Raw genomic sequence first — 26,164 nt, 5'->3', positions numbered from 1 at the left:
GTGCCAGCATCAGCTATCTCCTGAGATTTTGATCTTAGCCAGTTTGACTGATGTGAGGTGGAATCTCAGGGTTGTTTTGATTTGAATTTCTGTGATGACTAAGGATGCTGAACATTTTTTTAGATACTTCTCAAGCATTCAGGTTTACTAAGTTGAGAAGTCTTTGTTTAGCACTGCATCCTATTTTTAATATGGTTATTTGATTGTCTGGAATCTAATGTCTTGAGTTCTTTGTACATATTGGATATTAGCTCTCTACCATATGCAGGATTGGTAAAAAATCTTTTCCCAATCTATTGGTTGACATTTTGTCCTATTGACAGTATTCTTTGCATTACAGGAGCTTTGCAATTTTATGAGGTCCCATTTATCAATTCTTGATCTTAGAGCATAAGCCATTGGTGTTCTGTTCAGGAAATTTTCCCCTATGCCCATATATTTGAGTTTCTTCCCCACTTACTCTTCTATTAGTTTCAGTGTATCTGGTTTTACGTAGAGGTCATTGATATATTTGGACTTGAGCTTTGTACTAGAAGATAAGAATGGATCAATTTTCAATCTTCTACATGCTGACCACCAGTTGAACCAGCACCATTTGTTGAAAATGCTGTCTTTTCCAACAGATGGTTTTAGCTCTTCTGTCAAAGATCAAGTGACCATAGATGTGTGGGTTCATTTCTGGGTCTTAGATTCTATTCCATTAATCTTCCTGCCTGTCTCTGGACCAATACCATGCAGTTTTTATCACTATTGCTCTATAGTACAGTTTGAGGGTCAGGGATTGTGATTCCCCCCAAAAGTTCTTTTATTGTTGAGAATAGTTTTCCCTATCCTGTTTTTTTTCTTATTCCAAATAAATTGCTCATTCTAACTCTATGAATAATTGAGTTGGAATTTTGATAGGGATTGACTTGAATCTGTATATTGCTTTCAGCAAGATGGCCATTTTTTACTATATTAATCCTTCCAATCCATGAGCATGGGAGATCTTTCCATCTTCTGAGATGTTCTTTGATTTCTTTCTTCAGAGACTTGACGTTCTTATTATACAGATCTTTCACTTGCTTAGAGTCACACCAATTTTTTTTTTATTTGTGACTATTGTGAAGGGTGTCATGTCCCTAATTTCTTTCTAAGCCTGTTTATCCTTTGAGTAGAGGAAAGCTACTGATTTGTTGCAGTTAATTTTATATCCAGCCACTTTGCTGAAGGTGTTTATCAGGTTTAAGAGGACTCTGGTGGAATTTTGGGGGTGACTGAAGTATATTATCATGTCATCTGCAAATAATCTTATTTTGACTTCTTCCTTTCCAATTTGTATTCCTTTGACCTACTTTTGTTGTCTAATAGCTCTGGCCAGGGCTTTGGGTACTATATTGAATAGGTAGGGAGAAAGTGGGCAGCCTTATCTAGTCCCTGATTTTAGTGGGATTGCTTCTAGTTTGTCTCCATTTTCTTTGATGTTGGCTACTGGTTTGCTGTGCATTGCTTTTACTATGTTAAGGTATGAGCCTTGAATTCCTGATATTTCCAAGACTTTCAGCATGAAGGGGTGTTGAATTTTGTCAAATGCTTTCTTAGCATCTAACGAGATGATCATTAGATGTTTTTTTTCTTTGAGTTTGATTATATAGTAGAATGCATTGATGGATTTCTATATATTGATTGAACCATCCCTACCTTCCTGGGATAAAGCCTACTTGATCATGATGGATGATTGTTTTGATGTGTTCTTGGATTTGGTTTGTGAGAATTTTATTGAAAATTTTTGCATCAATATTCATACAGGAAATTGGTCTGAAGTTCTCTTTCTTTGTTGAGTCTTTGTTTAGGTATAAGCATAATTGTGGCTTCATAAAACAACTTTGCTTCTGTTTCTATTTTGTGGAATAGATTGAAGAGTATAACCCACCTGCTCCTGGGCTATTTTTGGATGGGAGACTTTTAATGACTGCTGCTATTTCTTTAGGGTGTATGGGACCAGTTAGATGGTTTATCTGATCCTGATTTAACTTTAGTACCTGGTATCTGTCTAGAAAATTGTCTATCTCATCCAGATTTTCCAGTTATGTTGAGTATAGGCTTTTGAAGTAGGATCCTGATGATTTTTTGAGTTTACTCAGTTTCTAGTGTTATGTCTGCGATTTCAGTTCTGATTTTATTAATCTGGATACTGTCTCTGTGCTCTCTGGTTAGTCTGGCTAAGGGTTTACCTATTTTGTCGATTTTCTCAAAGAAGCACCTCCTGGTTTTGTTGATTCTTTGTATAGTTCTTTTTGTTTCTACTTGGTTGATTTCAGCCCTGAGTTTATTTCCTGCCATCTACTCCTCTTGGGTGTATTGGCTTCTTGTTGTTCTAGTGCTGTCAAGCTGCTAGTGTATACTCTCTCCAGTTTATTTTTGTATGCACTTAAAGCAATGAATTTTCCTCTTATTGTGTGTCTAATAAGTTTTGGTATGATGTGCCTTTATTTTTATTAAATTCTACAAAGTCTTTAATTTCTTTCTTTATTTCTTCCTTGACCAAGTTTTCATGTGTATGTGGGCTTTCCATTGTGTTTTTTTTTTTTTATTCAAGTTGTTTGGTTTTTTTTTCTTTTTTTTTATTCGATATAATTTATTTACATTTCAAATGATTTCCCCTTTTCTAGCCCCCCCCACTCCCCGAAAGTCCCGTAAGACCCCTTCTCTTCCCCTGACCTCCCACCCAACCCTTCCCACTTCCCCATTCTGGTTTTGCCGAATACTGTTTCACTGAGTCTTTCCAGAACCAGGGGCCACTCCTCCTTTCTTTTTGTACCTCATTTGATGTGTGGATTATGTTTTGGGTATTCCAGTTTTCTAGGTTAATATCCACTTATTAGTGAGTGTATACCATGATTCACCTTTTGAGTCTGGGTTACCTCACTTAGTATGATGTTCTCTAGCTCCATCCATTTGCCTAAGAATTTCATGAATTCATTGTTTCTAATGGCTGAATAGTACTCCATTGTGTAGATATACCACATTTTTTGCATCCACTCTTCTGTTGAGGGATACCTGGGTTCTTTCCAGCATCTGGCAATTATAAATAGGGCTGCTATGAACATAGTAGAGCATGTATCCTTATTACATGGTGGGGAGTCTTCTGGTTATATGCCCAGGAGTGGTATAGCAGGATCTTCTGGAAGTGAGGTGCCCAGTTTTCGGAGGAACCGCCAGACTGCTTTCCAGAGTGGTTGTACCAATTTGCAACCCCACCAGCAGTGGAGGAGTGTTCCTCTTTCTCCACACCCTCTCCAACACCTGCTGTCTCCTGAATTTTTAATCTTAGCCATTCTGACTGGTGTAAGATGAAATCTTAGGGTTGTTTTGATTTGCATTTCTCTAATGACTAATGAAGTTGAGCATTTTTTTAAGATGCTTCTCTGTCATCCGTAGCCTTTTCAACAAATGGTGCTGGTTCAATTGTTTTTGTTTTTATTGAAGACTAGCCTTAGTCTGTGGTGATCTGATAGCATGAATGGGATTATTTCAGTCTTCTTGTATCTGCTGAGTCCTGTTTTGTGACCAATTATATGGTCAGTTTTGGAAAAGGTACCATGAGCTGCTGAAAAGAAGGTGTATTCTTTTGTTTTAAGATGAAATGGTCTATAAATATCTGTTAAATCCATTTGGTTCAAAAATTTTGTTAGTTTCACTGTGTCTCTGTTCAATTTCTGTTTCCATGATCTGTCTATTGCTGAGAGTAGAATGTTGAAGTCTCCCACTATTACTGTGTGAGGTGTACAGTGTGCTTTGAGATTTTGTAAAGTTTCTTTTAAATGTGAGTGCTGTTGTGTTTGGTGCATAGATGTTCAGAACTGAGAGTTCATCTTGGTAGATTTTTCCTTTGATAAATATGAAGTGTCCTTCATTTTCTGTTTTGATAATTTTTGGTTGAAAGTAGATTTTATTCGATATAAGAATGGGTACTCCAACTTGTATCTTGGGACCATTTCCTTGGAAATTTGTTTTCCAGCCCTTTACTCTAAGGTAGTATCTGTCATTGTTACTGAGGTGCATTTATTGTATGAAGCTAAGTTGTGGGTCCTGTTTTCCATTCCATTAGTCTATGTCTTTTTATTGGGGAATTGAGTCCATTGATATTAAGAAATATTAAGGAAAAATGGTTGTTGCTTACTGTTATTTTTGTTATTAGATATGCAATTATGTTTGTGTGGCTATATTTGTTTGGATTTGTTGGAAGAATATTACTTTCTTGTTATTTCTAGGGTGTAGTTTCTCTCCTTGTGTTTGAGCTTTTCAGCTATTATCCTTGGTAGAGCTGGATTTATGGAGAGATATTGAGTAAATTTGGTTTTCTCTTGGAATATATTGGTTTCTCCATCTATGGTAATCGAGAGTTTTGCTGGGTATAGTAGCTTTGGCTGGCATTAGTGTTCTCTTAGGGTCTGTATGACATCTATCCAGAATCATATGGCTTTTCTAGTCTATGGTGATAAGACTGGTACAATTTTAATAGTTCTGCCTGTATTTGTTACTTGACCCTTTTCCCTTACTGCTTTTAATATTCTTTCTTTGTTTAGTGCATTTGGTGTTTTGATTATTATATAACAGGAGGAATTTCTTTTCTGGTCCAGTGTATTTGGAGTTCTATAGGCTTCTTGTATATTCGTGGGCATCTCTTTCTTTAGGTTTAGGAAGTTTTCTTCTGTAATTTTGTTGAAGATATTTACTCGCCCTTTAATTTGTGAATGTTTGCTCCCTTTTATACCTATTATCCTTTGGTTTGATCTTCTCATTGTATCCTGGACATCTTGGATGTTTTAGGTTAGGAGCTTTTTGCATTTTGCATTTTCTTTGACTGTTGTGTCGATGTTTTCTATGGTATCTTCTGCACCCGATATTCTCTCTTCTATCTCTTGTATTCTATTGGTAATGCTTGCATCTCTGACTCCTGATCTCTTTCCTAGGTTTTCTATCACCAAGGTATTCTTTGTGATCTCTTTATTGTTTCTACTTCCCTGTTTAGATCCTAGATGGTTTTGTTCAATTCCTTCACCTGTTTGGTTGTGTTTTCTTGTAATTCTTTAAGGGATTTTTTTGTTTCCTCTTTAAGGGATTCTACCTGCTTACCTGTGTTCTCCCCTGTATTTCTTTTTTTCCCTGCTGATACTGTGTATTTAGTTCTTATTTGATATATTCTTTTTATTTTTTTAATTTTTTTTATTTGATATAATTTATTTACATTTCAAATGATTTCCCCTTTTCTAGCCCCCCCCACTCCCCGAAAGTCCCGTAAGCCCCCTTCTCTTCCCCTGTCCTCCCTCCCACCCCTTCCCAGTTCCCCGTTCTGGTTTTGCCGAATACTGTTTCACTGAGTCTTTCCAGAACCAGGGACCACTCCTCCTTTCTTCTTGTATCTCATTTAATGTGTGGATTATGTTTTGGGTATTCCAGTTTTCTAGGTTAATAACCACTTATTAGTGAGTGCATACCATGATTCACCTTTTGAGTCTGGGTTACCTCACTTAGTATGATGTTCTCTAGCTCCATCCATTTGCCTAAGAATTTCATGAATTCATTGTTTCTAATGGCTGAATAGTACTCCATTGTGTAGATATACCACATTTTTTGCATCCACTCTTCTGTTGAGGGATACCTGGGTTCTTTCCAGCATCTGGCAATTATAAATAGGGCTGCTATGAACATAGTAGAGCATGTATCCTTATTACATGGTGGGGAATCCTCTGGGTATATGCCCAGGAGTGGTATAGCAGGATCTTCTGGAAGTGAGGTGCCCAGTTTTCGGAGGAACAGCCAGACTGATTTCCAGAGTGGTTGTACCAATTTGCAACCCCACCAGCAGTGGAGGAGTGTTCCTCTTTCTCCACACCCTCTCCAACACCTGCTGTCTCCTGAATTTTTAATCTTAGCCATTCTGACTGGTGTAAGATGAAATCTTAGGGTTGTTTTGATTTGCATTTCCCTAATGACTAATGAAGTTGAGCATTTTTTAAGATGCTTCTCCGCCATCCGAAGTTCTTCAGGTGAGAATTCTTTGTTTAACTCTGTACCCCATTTTTTAATAGGGTTGTTCGGTTTTCTGGAGTCTAACTTCTTGAGTTCTTTATATATATTGGATATTAGCCCTCTATCTGATGTAGGATTGGTGAAGATCTTCTCCCAATTTGTTGGTTGCCGATCTGTCCTCTTGATGGTGTCCTTTGCCTTACAGAAACTCTGTAACCTTATGAGGTCCCATTTGTCAATTCTTGCTCTTAGAGCATACGCTATTGGTGTTCTGTTCAGAAATTTTCTCCATGTACCGATGTCCTCAAGGGTCTTCCCCAGTTTCTTTTCTAGTAGCTTCAGAGTGTCTGGCTTTATGTGGAGGTCCTTGATCCATTTGGATTTGAGCTTAGTACAAGGAGACAAGGATGGATCAATTTGCGTTCTTTTTTACATTTCAAATGATTTCCCCTTTCCTGGATACCCCCTCCCCAAAAGTCCCATAACTCCTCTTCCCTCCCTCTGTTCCCCCATCCACCCCTTCCCATTTCTCTGTTCTGGTATTCCCCTACACCGCTGCACTGAGCCTTTCCAGAACCAGGGGCCACTCCTTCCTTCTTGGACATCATTTGATATGTGAATTATGTCTTATGTATTCCATGCTTCTAGGCTAATATCCACTAATCAGTGAATGCATACCATGAGTGTTCTTTTGAGACTGGGTTACCTCACTTAGGATGATGTTCTCCAGCTCCATCCATTTGTCTAAGAATTTTATGAATTCATTGTTTAATAGTACCCCATTGTGTATATATGCCACATTTTTGTTGCCATTCCTCTGTTGAGGGACATCTGGGTTCTTTCCAGCTTCTGACTATTATAAATAGGGCTGCTATGGACATAGTGGAGCATGCATCCTTATTCCATGCTGGGGCATCCTCTGCATATATTCCCAGGAGTGGTATAGCAGGGTCCTCCGGAAGTGTCGTGCCCAATTTTCTGAGGAACTGCCAGACTGATTTCCAGAGTGGTTGTACCAGCTTGTAATCCCACCAGCAGTGGAGGAGTGTTCCTCTTTCTCCACATCCTCGCCAACACCTGCTGTCTCCTGAGTTTTTAACCTTAGCCATTCTGACTGGTGTGAGGTGAAATCTCAGGATTGTTTTGATTTGCATTTCCCTAATGAATAACGATGTTGAACATTTCTTAAGGTGCTTCTCAGGCATCCGAAGTTCTTCAGGTGAAAATTCTTTGTTTAGCTCTGTATCCCATTTTTAATAGGGTTATTTGGTTTTCTGAGGTCTAACTTCTTGAGTTCTTTGTATATATTGGATATTAGCCCTCTGTCAGATGTAGGGTTGGTGAAGATCTTTTCCCAATTTGTTGGTTGCTGCTTTGTCCTTTTGAAGATGCCATTTGCCTTACTACCCTGTATTTCTTTAAGGGAGTTATTTATGTCCTTCTTAAAGTCCTCTATCATCATCATGAGAAGTAATTTTAAATCTGAATCTTGCTTTTCCCGTGCGGTGGGGTATCCAGGACTTGCTATGGTGGGATAACTGGGTTCTGATGATGACAAGTAACCTGGGTTTCTGTTGCTTATGTTCTTGTACTTGCCTCTCACCATCTGTATATCTGTATATCTGTTATCTATAGTGCTACCTGCACTCACTGTCTCTGACTGGAGCCTGTCTCTCCTGTTGTCTTGGTTGTGTCAGAACTCAGAGTCCAGTTGTCTCTGTGATCCTGTGATCCTGGGTGTAAGAGCTCCTGAGAGTCAATCTGCTTCTGAGATTCTGAAATACTATGATCCTGGGCATGTTAGAGCACCTGGAGCTCAGTTTCTGTGCGTTGTGAGATTGCAGAGCTCATGCCCAAGGTCTGCTTAGGGCACTGCCTCTGACCAAAAGGTATCTTTTTTCAATATTTGTGAAAAGAATCTAGAATGGGTACTCTCCTGCTATGTATTTTACATGGGATATATAAAGTCTGAATGTACACAGGTGAATTCTTCTACTGACTTCTAGCTAGAAAGTGACCTCAGTAAAAACATAAGCATTCCACAGAACTCTCTCAGTTAACTGTTGTGCTGCCATGGGTCCAAAGTCAGCAGACTTGGGTTTTCCTGTTCAACTAATTTCATCTTACTTAAAAGTACAATATTTTTGTTAAAGATTAATTTTATTTCTAATTATATGCATGTAAGAGACAACTTAAACGTGTTGAATGAATATGTCTGAAGAGGCTAAAAGAAGGTAGGTACCAGGTCCCCCAAAGTCACAGGAGTTACAGATGGGAGTCACCCATGGATACAGCTTAAGAACCAAACGTGGGTTTGGAATCTTAACTACTGAATGGTTTCTCTACTCCACTTGATACAATTTTTTGGTCACAAGCTCGAAGTTGGTTTTTTTCTGACACCAGACTGAGCATCCCACTAGTTTGCTGATCACTTAGGCATGTTTTTTAACATATTCTCAAATATTTCTAAGATAACTTTATCATTTATTATGTATCCTTTACATAGTAGGACATTAAAAATAAAAGAATTCCCATCATTCCCTAACAAGATTCCAACCTAGAAGAATTTTACTTGATAGGTTTCTTGGGTCTATAAGAGGAAGCTACATATAGAGTCTATTCATCAGCATTATCTAAGCAAGTAATTGAAGAAACTTTAACATCATTTCTCTTAGGAACACCCTCAGGTACTAGGAGTATAAATTAATAACAATCATAAACAAATAAGATTCATTGTCTCTTTATTGTCATAAAGATACCTAGACACACACATTTCAGGCATTACTTCTCAGGAACACTGTCAGACCAAGCACTCTTGTCTCCAAACTTTCTGTCTCAAACATTATCAGTCATATGTTGTCTCATGATCTCATGGTTGTCATCGTGGTTTCCTAACGTGCTGCAACTAGTATAGGAAATGGAGGGAGTAAATTCATACAAACTTCCTCCTCACCTTCTTTCAAAAGACATCAAAATACATCATTTTTATTGCTTCTATTCAAAAGAAATATGCAAATTTCTACTCTCAAAGAGGCACTCAATGGATTCACCTGTGGGTCTAGCTACCGAAATGTTTGCCACAGAATTCATTTCCAGATTGGCACAAACTCTGCTTTTTCCCTCCATACTCAAGCCTGGTCATATAGAGAACAGGGGAAGAACTAGCTTTCTTCATAATCTTATAGACTCTGGAGAGAAATATTCAAAACTTTTCTTATATTTCCCGTACTACGTTTCCTGATTTCTACTAAATATGGCTTCTCTCCTTTTTCAACAACTCTCCTCTGTGGCAACCTAAGTTTGGGACTTGAAAAATCACTATTAATTAAGAGTATTTTAAAAACTGTATTTTAAAGAGTATTTTAAAAAACTTAGTATTTTAAAAACTGTATGGGGAGGTATCAAAGAATATATAAAGTTGGTTAATAAGCTGTTAGTGGAGGTCATTGCTGGAAAGGGCAGGAACCCTTCACTCTGGGGAGGTACATTTATGTGCAACATGAACATTTGTATAAGCATCTATTATTTGTAACCTATAAAACAATGATGATATAAATGGATGGCAAATAAAGTTCTCATTCGTTTTTCATGCTCAATTCAATTAATCTTCCTAAAGGTCTTATTTTCTAACCAACTTTGTGGTTTGTCTCTAACCTTTTAGCAAGTTCTTCTGATATTCTTTGATAATGAACAAGTGTGCGCGACTCAGCTCACTCATAAGTCAGATTGTTGGAGTGCTAAAAGATTCATAAGCATTCTCTGCCCTTTTGCAAATTAAATTTAATAGCTTGCCCTCTAAAGAAGTATCCATGTATCTCTGAACATGCTGGCTTTGCACAAATTTTTCTTGCATTTTAGCTGTCTGGATTCCACAGTTTTTGATTTCTGTTTTGAGATTTTTTTAAATGATTTTCTTTACTAAAATTCAATATAAAATATATTTCTTCTGCAGAGAAACATCCTAAATATTCTGTATCAAGTTAGATGGAATTATATTCATTAACAAGCCTGGTAATTTTTTTCCCAGAGGTTTTTCCTTCAGTTAATTCTGTATTAGTGTATCTGCTAGTCCTTGGCTTCATCTGATTAAAACAACTTAAAATTTTGCCTAATTTACTCTTCCTGATGATGTGGTATCTCAAAATCATGATGACTTATACAGCCTAAAAGACTAAAATAAGGACAGATAATACTGAATGCAAACTGAATTGTGATACATATATTCACAAGGCTCCCAAACATTATAACTAAGAACACTGGCATTGCTTCGTTTAAAAGAATATTTCAAATTTATCTGAAAGTTCTTTTTCATTAAAATTTATTCACAATTATTCAGTTTGTTGGTTTGTTGGGTGTGTGGATTTTTTGTTGGTTTGTATTTTTTTTTTTTGCCTCAATGCCTTACATGATAAACCCATGTTTATCCACTGACACAATGAATACAGGAAAGAAAGAACTTCAGCATGGGAGGGGAACTACCTCTTTGACTTACCAGGAATAAGAAGTTAGGTCAGCTCCAAATTCGAACTCATGGTGACAGTGACAGCTGGACTCAATAGAGAAAGGAGAAAAAGAAAGAAGAAACCCCAAGGTTTATTGTAAAAAGATGGAATACTGAGGGCATGACCAGGAGGAGCAGAAGAAGATGAGTTGCAAAGAATTCATTAAAAACATATTTTAAAGGGAAATGTTTAAACTATTTTTACTCCATACTTTTTGTGTTCTATCCAGAAATTACAAATTCTTCTTTTCCCTGCCATGATCTTTAGTCAACTTTTCTTATATTTGTCCAGTATTCCACACCCCATTTTATTGAATTAATGTAGTCATGAGAAATTATAGGTTATATTTTAGTTCTAATAATTTTAATTATCCTAAAGCTGTGAAGAAAAGGATGTTTTAAACAGGTCATCCCAAATTCAAACACAAAATAGTACACCTCTCTTCACTCCAATGTCATATACTATATTTTCACCACTACTTCTTAACAATCTTGACTGATGGTAGGATGATGATGTAGAAGATTCAGATGATATCAGTACATCCTTTGCTCTGTGATATGAATGTTACATTGTCTCTATTCATCCCAACATTTTACCAGGACTCTGGCTATATATTTATCCTCATTTTATACACAAGCTGAGTTTAGAACCTGAAGTTACCCACACATGTCTAATACTAACACAACCATATCTGCTTTCACTGCTGAGGCTCAGCTCCACATAACATGCAGGTACCAGGATGCTGTGATCAGTGTTGGCGATGTCTATGAGTGTTTCAGCAGCTTGGGCGACCTGAGTAGTGTTATTTGTGTTGCTTACTGAATGGTTCTTAGGTGAGCTTTGCTCAATATTCCTGGTTCAAGAACCACAAGCACACACTACCTGAAAAATCTGAATTCTAGCTACAACACCTTGCATAAACCCTGCAGCCTGAGCTACTGAGCTACTGATAAGGTCAGATAGGAACAGAGCAGGTCATCTGAGTTCCCAGAGGCTCCATACCACCTGCTGTATGCTCTTCTGCCCTAACTGCAAGAGGCTTCAGAGAGGAGCTAGAATATATGGAAGCTAGTGGATGTGGTCTCCATTATCTGGCTATGGGAAAGTCACCATATCTTCCAGGTAGACATGTTCCAGAGTGGCCATTTTGCAAGAAGAGCACCATACTCTAGTAAGTAAACCCTTACTGATGCTCTGTAAGTAACCACTATAAAGTCATTGGTTCCCCAGAGTGGACTTTGGTCGAATTCTACCCTGGTTTGTCATTGAGCCCTTAAGAGACCTTGCTTATATCTTCCCTAGGAAGGTGATGCAATGACAATTGTTCTATCACATTGATAAAAATGCTTGATCTACTGAATGCACATATACTAATGTGTTTTGAATAAGAGTGACTACCACACCCCCATGTGCCTCCAAATTCCAGATGTTGCTCCCCACACGCTGTCCTTCTACCACCACCTTCTCCCTCCTACACTAATCCCCACCCACCCTTAGTTCACCTGCAAAAATTATTCTATTTCCCCTTCCCAGAGATATCCATGCCTCTCCATTAGTGAAGAAGATGGCAGGAAATAATCAAATTAAGGGCTGAAACCAATCTATTAGAAACAGAGAGAACAATATAAACAATCAACAAAACCAAGAGCTTCTTTCTTTGACAAAATTAGCAAGATATACAAATCATTAGCCAAACTAACTAAAATTCAGACAGATAGTATCCAAATTAACAAAATCAGAGATGAAACGGGATATACAACAATAGGCACTTAGGAAATTAAAAGAATCATTAGGTCTTACTTCAAAAGCCTATGCCCCACAAAATCAGAAAACCTAAATGAAAGGTATGATTTTCTAGATAGATACCAATTGCCAAAGTTAAGTCAAGATCCACAGCCAACATCATATTGAATAGAAAACAATGAAATTCTTTTCTCTAACATCAGGAACAATACAAATATTCCCATTTTCAATACCCATATTCAAGTCTACATAAGTAAAGCAATAAAAACGGAAGATGGAAGTAAGGGGCATCTACATTAAATAAAAAAGAGGTCAAATGATTCCTGTTTTCAGATAACACGATGTTATATGTAGAAAAACCAAACTTTCAAAATAAGACAGAACTGACAAATAAATTCAATGAATTCTATCTAGTTTTAGGAAATGATATCAGTTACATTTTTATAAACCAATTATTAAATTACTCAGAATTCAAAAAGCAACCCCACTCACATTAGACATGAAATATGCTTAGGAATAAATTTGAGCATGAACATAAATGACCTTTATATTGATAATTATGATACTGAAGAAATAAATTCAAAAGGACATTAGTGAAAAACATCTTATAAACATCGATTGAAAGAACAAGTGCTGTTTAAAATGTCAATATTTTCCAAAGCAATTTTAAATGCATTATAGTTCATATCTACATACCCATCACATATCTCACAGAAACAGAAAAGTCACCTAAAATGTATACAAATTCACAAAAGAACACCCCCTAAATAGCTTTAAAAAACATTCTGGGAGGGGAAAAATACATGGACATATCACAATGCCTGATCTCAAAACACAGAAAAGAAACTTTAGCAAACAAGACAGTGGAGTCATTTCATAAAAATCACAGACAGCTTGCAGCAGAAAGGAGCCCACGTAACCAAAGCCATTTACAACTACATTAACATTATGCTCCAAAAGCATCAATTGGTTGAAATATATTTTCCTCAATAATCAGTGTGACAAACAAACAAAAGACCTATGTGCCTACATTCAATAAAAGAAGCCAGATAAACCACTGACTCTCAACATATGCAAAACATTAACACAAAACCTCAACCTACAGTATTTAAATGCATGATCTATACCTGCAATGCTATGTACTACTACAAAATAACACATAAGAAACATCTTAAGGCATTGATACAAACAAGATCTTTCTGTTTGTTTACTTCCTGGTTTGCTTTTGTCTATGCTCCCAAATAAATAGATTGGTTCTGAAAGGAAAAATAGAAAAGTGAGGAAAGAGGGAAGGAGGGAAGACAGAAGAAAGAAAAAGAAACAAATGGAATAAAGGGAGGAAGGAAGGAAGGAAGGAAGGAAGGAAGGAAGGAAGGAAGGAAGGAAGGAAGGAAGGAAGGAAGGAAGGAAAACAGAAAGTTTTGTAGTACTAGTAATTTTCTAATTTCTTAAATTGCACTATTGCTACATGGTCGTCTTAGCTTTACAAGCAATCACCATCTCAGAAAAGGATAGACAAAAGTATTCCAGTCATGTTAGACCTGAAAGCAAGCAAACATTGCTATTCTAATATCGTTCAAACTAGACTTCAAACTACAATGTATCAAACGGGAAAAAGACAAACATTTCACCCTAATCAAGAGAAGAGTTGACCAAGAAGATATGACTACCCTAAACATATATACATTAAATTCTGGTGTACCCAATTTCATTAGCATCCTATTTGTCTTAACATCATAACATTGATCTTAGGTGATTTCAATACCCTACTTTCTCTAATAATCATTTTAGTGATATGGGTGAAAGGTAATTCCTGGTGCTGGGATTCCAAACTGATGCATCCACTATGAAAATTAGCATGGGTAATTCTTAAAAAGCTACAAATAAATCTACCAGTGACCCAGCTGTACCAGTCCCTAGCATGTGCCCAAGGACACTATTTTCTACAGCACAGATATGTGTGCAACAATGTTCACTGCCACTCTATTCACCTGATCTAGAAAAATGGAAAAAAAACCTAAATGCCCTACATTTGACCCATGGATAATGAAAATGTGGTACAAATATAGTATGGAGTACTATTTAGCTAGGAAGAAAAATGAGACCACGAACTTGGAAGGTAAGTGGATAGAATCAGAAAGGATCATACTGACTAAGTTAATCCAGACCCAGAGAAACAAACTTCATATGTTTTCTTTCAATGGAGGGTCCTAATTCAAATCTTCAGATGTGAGGACGTACCATGAAGTACTGTAGAAATGAGGAAAATAAAGAGAGACCATTCCTAGAACTGTATTGGTGGTAACAGAGAAATAAATAGCAGATACACTGATCAGTAAAACTTTAACAGTAGAAATGTTCGAAAAAGCCATAAGGAACCACTTGCTCTCTACCTATGAAAACTCAATCTATAATACACATGAGTTTAAATATGCATATGTAGTTTAAAGTTAATTTTTTATTTTTAAATTTGTTTTGTTTACATTCCAGTCATTGCCCGCCCCCATCCTCCCTCCCACAGTTCCTCATCCAATTCCTCCTCCCCCTTGCCTCCAAGAAGGTGCTCCCCCCCACCAGACCTCCCCCTTCCCTCAGGCCTCAAGTTTCTCAAGGATTGAGCTCATCTTCTCCCACCATGGTCAGACCAGGGAGACCTCTGGTATATATGTGCTAGGGGTCTCAGACTGGCCCATGTATGCTTCTGGTTAGTGGCTCAGTCTCCAGGAGCTCCCTAGGGTCTGGGTTAGTTGAGTCTGATGGTCTTCCTATGGGGTTGCTCTCTCTTTCAGCTTCTTCAGAATCTGTCCCCTAATTCAACCATAGTAGTCCTCAACTTCAGCCCAATGGTTGGGTGTAAGTACCTGTCTCCATCTCAGTCAGTTGCTTGTAGGGCCTCTCAGAGTACAGTCATGCCAGGCTCAATTTTAATTAAATTTTTCATGTTTGATGACAATGTTTCCTCTAAGAGTCATATACCACCTAAGAAAAACCCTAACATGTGGCATGAGACACTCTCTTTTGAATTGTTGGTTAGGGGACAGTGGTGGCACACACCTTTAATCCCAGCACTTGGGAGGCAGAGGCAGGCAGATTTCTGAGTTCGAGGCCAGTTTGGTCTACAGAGTGAGTTCCAGGACAGCCAGGACTACACGGAGGAAGCCTGTCTCAAAACACCAGAGAGAGAGAGAGAGAGAGAGAGAGAGAGAGAGAGAGAGAGAGAGAGAGAGAGAGAGAATGAGTTGTTGGTTAGGGTTATCCAAGAGCCTCCCAAAACATTACAGACTATCACTATTGCTTTTGGGTGCCATCCATAGGTAAAGGTTAAGACACTGTTGATCAAGAAACCTTGTACTTCAGACACAGGTCCCAGAGGCCTCTGAGATGAAAGTGACAGAAATCCTTTTTCCATGGGAAATAGCTGTAATGGTTCCAGAGATGCTATGCAAGCTATGACACTTATGAATCCTATAATAACTAACAGGACATAATAACCCTAAATGTACTTCTGTGACACATCTGCCTTGGAAGTAACCAGAAGCTATCTAATTGATCTTAAGACTTACTCGACAAGAGTGAAATATAGCCTGATACTGGAAACCTAATCAACTACTCAAAGCTAGTGAAGTCATAGACCTTAAAGAAGAATCTCTAACCATCACTTTATTAAAGCAGCATTTATTATTAAACCAGAATGTACCTAACTACATTCGAAATACTTGTTCTAATACCTGCAGATTAGGTACCACAGTCCTCATCAAGGAAATTCTCTTTCCAAGAGATGGAGACTATTACTTAAAACCACAGCCAATCAAATTCTAAAGTTGTGGAGCCAATTTCTAATGGATACATCTACAAAGCAACTCCAGTACCTAAGGCTCAGTGGACATTGCAGAAGAGGGCTGGGAAGGTTGTAAAAGCCAAGGAGTTTGCTGGAAGTTATGTCTTCTACTAATGTCAGAAGCTATACCTATAAAGTCTCACCAACATGACTGGGCAAAGGTGAGTTGAACAAGGACAATAGATATGCCAAAATACATGAAGAAAATCCCATAAGGCTCCAAGACTTCACAAAGAACAATAGTCAACTAAGTAATGATGAGAGTGGGAGAAATAGCCTTCCTCAGGGTAGAACTCACCAATTGATTATCCCATAGCAAATGGTCAGCACATGCATTCCTACATAAAGCATACATGCAAATAACATCATGCAGACTTAGCAGGTTATGTTTATGAATATATACACATGCATACATATACTATGTATTTTCTTCAATCACTGATAATACTTGCATGTGTGTGTGCATGCTGCATGTGTATGTGTATCTGTCAGACGTAAATGAAAAATAAGGCTCTGAATTTGTAAGCAAGCAAGGAAGAATGTATGGGAAGAATGTTTTGAGGAAGGAAAGAAAAAAACAAAATGATGTGATTATATTACAATCTATAAAACAAGAGAAATAAATAAAAATCATCAGATACTAGTACACTTGTGTCCTCCATGTAGATACCATTTGCTAACATTTCCTTTAGAGATATTTTATACATGTGAGTGCCTGGAGAGGTAAACATAAGTTACCTATGTCTGCCTGCTTTTAAGTTTCTTACAAGATGGAAAAACTTTCACGAGTAGTTTGATGAATTATTTAAAAAGCAAAGATCGGTCTGGAGTGGCATGCAAGGTTGAATCCAGGTCATGAGAGAATTAAACATTAAGAGGCCTAGAGCACTCTTCCACAGTAAAGGGGAGTGATAGAATAATGTGATATAAGAAACCAAAAGTCCTGTCATTGTTTTAGCCAAAGGTCACAAGTAGTTGTAGACTGCAGGTCAGGGGTAGATTTTATCTCATCTGAGCATATTTGAAAACTTCTGAATTTAATATCTAAAACTTTTAAGATTTTATTCATACACTGGTGTCAGCATATTAACTGTTATTGGTGTGCTACAAGATAATTACATAATTGAGCATAAGCTTTTAAAATTTTTCACAGGCATGGGAAAAGTCATGTCTTGAAATCAGAGCATGAATTAAGTCTAACACATCTACACTCGCTGGGTTTTTAATTTCTTTTTCTAGTCTTTCTAAAAAAAAATTTAGACTTTTAAATTTTAATTGGAATTTATAAAAACTAGTCCACCACATTGAAATTTTTAAATGTTAACCACTATCACAGATAGTTTGAGAGCTCCTACTTTCCCTGGTCTCCATTCTGATTTGCAGGCTAGTTCCCTCCAGTTATTAAGTTCTATCACTGTTTGGGCTGGGCTTTTGCCTCCCATTTGATTAGATTATTATCCAGATGAAACAGGAGAGCAACAGTAATTATTCTAAATTTGTTGACAAAGTTCAAAAGAACTATATATCATATGCCACACAAACTTGTTTGGTGACAGAAAATTTCTGTCTCTCAAAAGATTTGCACCAAAACAGATATATGACTGAAAACTATTGTTAGTCATGAAACATATATATATATATGTATATACATATATATATATGTGTGTGTGTGTGTGTGTGTATTACATTACATATAATTATATATATATCATATATAGGTATACATATGTGTGTATATGTATATATATACATATATACATATATGTGCGTATAATTATATATACATATATATACATATATATGTATATATTATGTTTTTATGTTGAGGGAAATTATTAAGAGTGGCGTTCAGGCTGTGGTCCAGCTCATCCAACAACGGCTTTCTACCAGTGGAAGGTGTAAGAATCCAGAAGGCTGGTTGTCTCAGGTTATCTTCATCCAGAATCCTGAAGTAGGCCAGTGAAGGAATGGACTTGCCAACCAGAGTGAGGGCAAGAAAAGAGTGAGGGAAATAAGGTTCCTTCTTTCATTTCTTTCATATAGACTGCCACCAACAGGCAGGGTCCAAATTAAAAGTGAATCTCCCCAACTCAAAACATCTGGAAAAAAGGTGTATTCTCTCACATCAAAAAATTTAGATTAAAAGTGTATCTTCCTACTTTAAATGATGTAATAATAATAATAATAATATCCTGTTTCCCATACTTGGGATTTTATTTAATTCCAGATGTAGTCAAGTTAACAACCAAAAATAGCCATCATAAATCTACTCCTTGAATGGATGGAGAGAAGAAGGTTTATGGGACATATGGGGAGGGGGGATCTGGTAAAGGGGAAATCATTTGGAATGTAAACAAAGAATATAGAAAATAAAAATATTTAAGAAAAAAAGCGAAAAAAATAAATCTACTCCTTATCAACGTGACACATAATCATACGTCCTTACGCCAAGCTAAATTTGCAAATGCAAATCATAATTGTGTCTTAGTTATTGCTAATGACATAAATACCTCATGGAAAATGACAAGTGCATTATATATTTAAACAGGTCATGATGACACCTAACATGATATAACTGTGCTTTGTAGAACCTCATTGGCATTTTAAATTGATTTTATATTATATGACACAGAAATTGAGGAAAGAAAACATCTTTTAAAACATAGTCTTTAAAAGGTATAACACTCATGTCAATTATAATCTTCATTTTTGTACCTGGTCACCTGTCCTTAGCCAGGATTTATAACAATCTTCCTGTACTGCCCCTTAAGTATTTTCTCGACCCTCAGAAAGCACCTCAGCAGGTCATGGCTCTTTTCCTAGAGGAGTGACTCATACCTTCATTTCTAAAAGGTCTGTGTATTTTGTCATCCTGCCTGGACTAGATTATTATAGTTTCTTATTGGTTTTAATCACAGAACATAGTAGCTCTAAAAGATGCCATAAAGAATCTCTTGCACTATATACAAAATCTTTCTTACTTCCATTGTAAAGAAGCAATCCAATTTCCCCTGGTAGTCTAGATCAATAACCCCTTCTAACTCTGTTATTACTTTCTGAGCCTGTTTGTTTAAGGGTATCAGAAGTCCAAAGTGGCCAGGGGGCTTATCTGAGCATCAGATTCAATGAAATATTTGTGGGGCTCCTGACAGGAGTACTCCCATCTCTCAAACCAAAACTTTTAGGACAAAAGGTCTTAAGTTTATGGGAACAGAAAACAAAAATTTTACTAGTGGGTTACTAAGAGTGATAGTGAGTAGACATATTTCCTTTTCCACCCCTTAGTGCCTAGGCCCATGGATACTGGCTATGGGAGAAACCAGACTATACATTGGATACTTGTTGAAAGCATACACCATTCCTCCAAGGCCCAGAACACATGCCCTTCTCTATTCCTATAGGATGCAAAATGATGAGACAGGAACAAGCACATTTGAAGAGCTTTGTTGTTACCCTTCTCCTTGTGCCAGGGCATAGGGTCAGAGATGTTGATGATCAGGTGGATGGATTAAATAGCTTTAACTGGGTCTTGAAGTAGCAACGTCTAGATGGCAGCACCGAATGGCCAAAGGAAATGTGATCATATTTTTTCTAATGGTCAACATAGGCAAAGCAATGCCCTTAATGGCCTGACTCTTAATGGGCATCACAGGCAAAGTGATTTTCTTTTGGTAGCATGACTTATATGGACCTTTGATATTGGCTAGTCAATCATGCTAGGCATGAAATTTCTAGGCATGAAATAGGTAAAAAACCTACTGCATTTTTGTTTGATTTGTATAAGGAAAAATATTCTCAAAAAAAAAATGAAAAAAGGCTCCATTGAATTTTTGGCAAAGGGGAATCTCAGCCCATAAATGAATGTCCAGTCTTGAACCAGCTTGCAGATCCAGAACTCCTTGAATGAAGGAACCAGATTCCCTAAGGAAGGACCTTGATGAAATAACTAAGAGTTTTACTCTTAGCCTTTTTTAACTTCTTACTCAGAGGGACCTAAGGCCTTTTACAAGGGTTACCGAACACTGGATGAAAGGAAACAATCAGACTTCCAGGATACTGTTGGATAGTCTAGATCAATAGCCCCTTCTAACTCTGTTATTACTTTCTGAGCCTGTTTGCTTAATGGTATCAGAAGTCCAAAGTGGTCAGGCGGCACATCTGAGCATCAGATCCAATGAAATATTTGTGGGACTCCTGAGGAGCACTCCCATCTCTAAAATCAAAACTAGTAAATTGACACTGATTCTGGAAGACCAAAAAACATTGTGGCCCTCCAGTTAAAGTAGGGACCTATGGAGGTCAGGTGGTTAATGGAGTTTTGACTGAAGTCTGACTCCCGAAACTTGTACCATAGTTATTTCCCCAGTCTCAGAATGTATAGTCAGGATAAATGTACTTAGAAGTTGGCAGAATTCCCATATTGGTTCCCTGAAAGGGAGAGTGAGGACTATTATGTTTGGAAAGGCTAAGTGAAAGCCTTTGGAGTTGCCTCTGTAAGGAGAATTCTTGAATCAAAAACAGTACTGCTGGATGAATTTCAGAACTTAGTGCCACCATGAAGGTCTTGCATGGGTGGTAGTTTCCACGACATTTTCCTTTAACTCTCCTATCTGTCCATTGCAGAAGACAGACGGATTATGGAGAATCCAGCTGATTATTGAAAACTCAGTCAAGACGTGATTCAAATTGCAACTGCTGTATTTGGGAAGATGTCCTTACAGGTACATGGTATGCAGCTAAATTTAGCAAATGCCTTTCTCTATTTGATACTTGATTGTAAAGAACAGGAGAAGCAATCTGTTTTCAATTGCCAAGAACAGCAGTATACTTTTATAGTTTTACCTCAAGGATATATTAAAGCTCCAACCCTGTGTCCTAACATATTTTGAAAAGTTCTTGGTCATCTGTCTCTCTAACATATCACATTAGTCCACTGTATTGACGGCATTATGTTTATTGGACCAAGTGAGCAGGATGTGACAACTAGTTTGGCCTTGTTGGTAACACTACATGCATCTGACAATGAGAAATAAACTCAACCAAAATTCAGTGGCCTATATCAGTGAAATGCTTAGAAGTCCCATGGTGAGGAGGCTAATGTGAAAGATAAGTTATTGCACCTGACCCCTCCCACCACCAAGAAAGAATCAAGCCAACACTCCTCCTCTGCATACACAGCACCTGCCTACATATTCCTGCCTTGTATTAGTTCCTGCTCATGTAGCTTTGATGATGAATGACTATATGAAACTCTGAGAGAAATAAACCTTTTTTGCCCAAGTTGCTTTTGGTCATGGTGTTTCATCACAGCAAAAGTAACCCTAACTAAGATATGGTATTTATTGGTTACACTATGACAAACATTACAAATTCCCTCTTCCAAGTAAAGTTTAGGCTAAGTTAATGAAGGCGGAATAAAGTGTAGAACAAGCTAGAATCAAGGGCAAAGAGTTGGAAGATGTAGCCAACAAGTGTTAAATTCATCACCATTCCAAGGAACCACTTTCTTTCTTGATTCATCCATCCTTCAACTCAATATTATTTCCTAACTCCAGATGCCAAGTGCTAAGCTTCCTATTACAATTTTTTTTTCAATTACGGCTTACTGAAGCATATAATATTATTGAATGCTACGGTGCACAAAGCAATGCCCTAATGTCCTAATCTTCCATAACAATTATCTCACCCATGCCCAGAATAGATTCCTTCCTTACCTAGAAGCAAAGCTGAGAGCAGAAATTTCCCCAATGGTTTGCTCATCTTTCCAACAGTGTTAAACACTAACTTTATCATCTGACTTTGTTCCCTGTGTGTCATCACATTCTTTAAACACCTCCCTTGTCACTCACTCAATTCCTATCCTGTGAATCATGAGAAGTGCAAGGGGAAAGTTGAGATGCATAGTCATCCAAATGGCAGTTAGAAAGAGAAAAATCAAGACTTACGGAGGACAGACACATAGCTAGCACACAGATCCTTCAAGTTTAAGTCCACATTTAGATCTGCCCTGCTTTGGAGAATAACATATAAAGTTTAGTCCTTTATGATAGCGTTTAAAAATCTGGCTTCTTAATTTACAATGAAATTGTAAGAGGGTTAAATTTTTCCTGATACTTTTTTTCCATGTGGTAATACATAGGAAGTATATAAATAATATTTATATATTGAGCTAACTGATGGCTGAATCTATCCACCCATATATTAAATCTCTTTCAAACTCACTTGAAATTCTTCTTGCTCCCAATCATCCCTTCTCTTCTAAATCTAGGCTATCTATAGGCACACTTAGCACCATGACAAACATTTGTTCTCAGCCAATCAGTTCACAGAGTGCCTCTGTGAAGCATTCATCAAATAAAAACAGAACCAATGAGACAATAATTTCCCCTATTGACACAGGAATGTAGAAAATGGTATGGCTAATTTCAAAGAAATCAAGAACTTTCTATATTTTAAATTAAATTCTTCATTTCACCCAAAGGTCTGCTTCCAAGGATATATGATATAGGAAAAATTAAATTTATTTCTATTGATCATATTACCCACAACATGAATTTTAGACTTGGAAATTGTGTGAACCAGAAGTATGGTTGAAACAGTTCTAGAAATCAAAGTTCCTGCAGATTTTGTGGCAAGGCTATCCTTATATGGTGCCAAAAGATTAAGTCATGGTTCTAGACATATTATAACAATTTACTCAATATTCAAATTGAAGCCCTTTCTGTTTTGAAATTTACTGTGACTCTGGGGCATCTTCAGCTCCCCTGAGCAGTCTGCTATTCCTGGAGGACCTCCATTCTCTTGCCACCTCTCAACCTGCCTTTATCAGAACTGTGGTTCAAGAACCATACAGATTAGCTTCCCTTTTCCCATCCATCTTCCCTGTTCCCTGAGTCCTCTAGGACATCCTCAGCTGCCTTGGATAGTCTGCTACACCTAGAGGCCTTTCATTCTCCCACTACCTCTCAGTCCACCTTCATCAGACAAGTGGATTGTAAACCATACATGCCTATAGATCCTGAACCATACAGATCTCGTCCTCTGGAACTGTTCAGGTAAAGACTATCCATCAGAGGCATGCCACACCAGGGCCATTGAGGTTAACCTCCATCCCAATACCTACTACAACAGGAACATCCTGGAACCAAAGCCATTATAGTCTTATAGGAACAGACAAGTTGATCAATGGAATTGAATTGAAGACCTACAAATAAACCCACACACCTATGGACACTTGAATTTGACAAAGAAGGAAAAACCACACAATGGAAAGAAGAAAACATCTTTAACAAATGGTCTAATTGAATGCCAGCATGTAAAACAACGTAAATACATCCATACATATCACCCTTCATAAAACTCAAGTCCAAGTGGATCAAAGAACTCAACATAAAACTGAATATACTAAATCTAACAGAACAGGAAGTGGGGGACTCCTTGATATAGAAGACAACTTCCTTAACAAAACACCAATGGCTCAGGCTTCTAAGATCAACAAGTGATAAATGGGACCTAATGAAACTGAAAATCTGTAAGGCAAAGAACACTGTCAATAGGATAACAGAAGCCTAAAGAATGGGAAAAGATCACTACCAATCCTTCATCTGACTTATGGCTTATATCTTAGTTAGAGTTTCTATTCCTGCACAAACATCATGACCAGAAGCAAGTTGGGGAGGAAAGGGTTTATTGAGCTTACACTTCCACACTGCTGTTCATCACTAAAGTAAGTCAGGACTGGAACTCAAGCAGGTCAGGAAGCAGGAGCTGATGCAGAGGCCACGGAGGGATGTTTCTTACTGGCTGGCTTCCCCTGGCTTGCTCAATCTGTTCTCTTATAGAACCCAAGACTACCAGCCCAGAGATGGTACCACCCACAAGGGACCCTCCCACATTGATCACTAATTGAGAAAATGCCCCACAGCTGGATCTCATGGAGACACTTCCCCAACTGAAACTCCATTCTCTGTGATAACTCCAGCCTGTGTCAAGTTGTCACACACAACCAGCCAGTATACCTAATAACCAAAATTTATAAAGAACTCAAGAAGTATGATAGCAACAACTCAAATAATCTAATTTTAAAATGGGGTAGAGTTAAGCAGAATTATCAACAGAGGAATCTCAAGTGGCAAAGAAGCACTTAAAGAAATGTTCAAAGTCCTTATACATTAGAGAAATGCAAAGCAAAACAGCTCTGAGATTCCATTTTGTACCAGTCAGAATGACTAAGATCAAAAACTCAAGTGAAAGCACATGCTGGCAAGGATGTTGAGCAAGAAAGGGGAACACTACTCCATTGCTGGTGGGAGTGCAAACTTATACAATTTGGTGGTTTCTCAGAAAACTTGGAATAGTTCTACTTCAAGACTCATTTATTCCACTACTAGGCATATACCCAAGGAATGCTCCATCATCCCACAAAGACACTTACTCAACCGTGTTCATAGCAGCTTTATTCATAATAGCCAGAGACTGGATACAACCAAGATGTCCCTCAACTGAAGAATGGATAAAGGGAATGCGGTATATCTTCACAATGGAATATTATTTGGACATCAAAAACAAAGACAGCATGAATTTTGCAAGCAAGTAAATGGATCTTGAGAATATCATCCTGAATGCGGTAAGCCAGTATCAAAAGGGCATACATGGTATGTATTCACTTACAAGTGGATATTCACCATAAAATACAGGATGCCCATGCTATACTTCACAGACCCAAAGAAGCTAAACAAGAAGGAAGGCACAAGTGAGGATATTTGAATCTCACTTAGAAGGGGGAATAAAATAATCATAAGAGGCAGATGAAGGGAGGGAACTGGGTGAAAGAGGGAATGGGGAAGGAAATAAAGGGTTCAGAGCTAGGTCTTGGGAGAGACAGGGCAGATGGCCAAATGACCATGAGAATGCTTGCAAATCTGCAACTGAGGCTATATAGAGTATGGGGAGGGGCATGTGCAGAATGTGATAGAGACCTGGGTTATGGAAGGCACCTAAGAATCAATGGAGATCACCTTAGCTGTGACTCACAGTATTGGAGATATGGAAACTGAAGTATCTACTTCCTGTAGCCATGCAGGAGCCACAGCAGAGCAATGGTGACACCCATAAACCTTTCTACCCCAATTATTTTCTGTCTACAAGAAATACAGAGACAGGAGATGCAGCAGACTGAGGTATGGCGAACAAATAACTTACCCAACTTGAGACCCATCCCATTATACTCTCTTAGGCTTGCTTGCAGACAGGAGTCTGCTTGGCTGTCCACTGAGACCCTCCACCCAGCAGCTGATACAGAGTCCCACTGCCAGTGGGTGGAGCTTGGGGACTCTTATGGAAGAGTTGGGCAAAGGGTTACAGACCCGAAGGAGATAGAAACTCCACTGGAAGACCAACAGAGTCAACTCACCTGGACCCTTGGGACATTCAAGAGACTGAACCACTAACCAAAGATCACACATAGGCTGGACCTCACCCCCACTCCCTGCACAGATGTAGCAGATGTACAGCTTGGTCTTCATGATGGTCAGAAACAACTGGAAGAGGGGTGATCCCAAAAGCTGTTGCCTATCTGTGGGATATATTCTTTTAGCTGGACTGCCTCAATGGGAGAGGATGTGGCTAGTCTTGCAAAGAATTGATGTAGCAGGGTGGGGGGGGTGATAACCCAGGAGGTCTCTTAGAGAACAAGAGGAAGCAGGAAGGGTGGTTAGAGGGGGTGAGCGAGCAGGATGCAAAGTGAATAAATAAAATAAAATGAAAAAAATGAACAGCAACAACAACAAAAAGAATTATTGTGGCAGATTACTTTTTTAAACAGTGCCTTACAGAAAGAATAAAAAGCTTTGTTATAGCTTTTATATTGGGAAAGAAGGATTTTTTGAAGAACCTGGAGGAGAAGGCCATAAGGCTTTCAGATCTGGAAGTGATTTCTAAAAATGAATACATCTCTGTGGGATGGTTCCAAATAACCATAGGGAAAAATGATAAAGTGTTTGTTTCCAGCTTGCTTTATTGCAAAGTCACTTGTAAGTGCTGAGACTTTTAACAGTAATATTGTTTC

This window comes from Apodemus sylvaticus, chromosome 9 (genome assembly GCF_947179515.1).
Source record: "Apodemus sylvaticus chromosome 9, mApoSyl1.1, whole genome shotgun sequence".
Classification (NCBI taxonomy): Eukaryota; Metazoa; Chordata; class Mammalia; order Rodentia; family Muridae; genus Apodemus; species Apodemus sylvaticus.
This window is presented reverse-complemented; position numbering follows the sequence as displayed.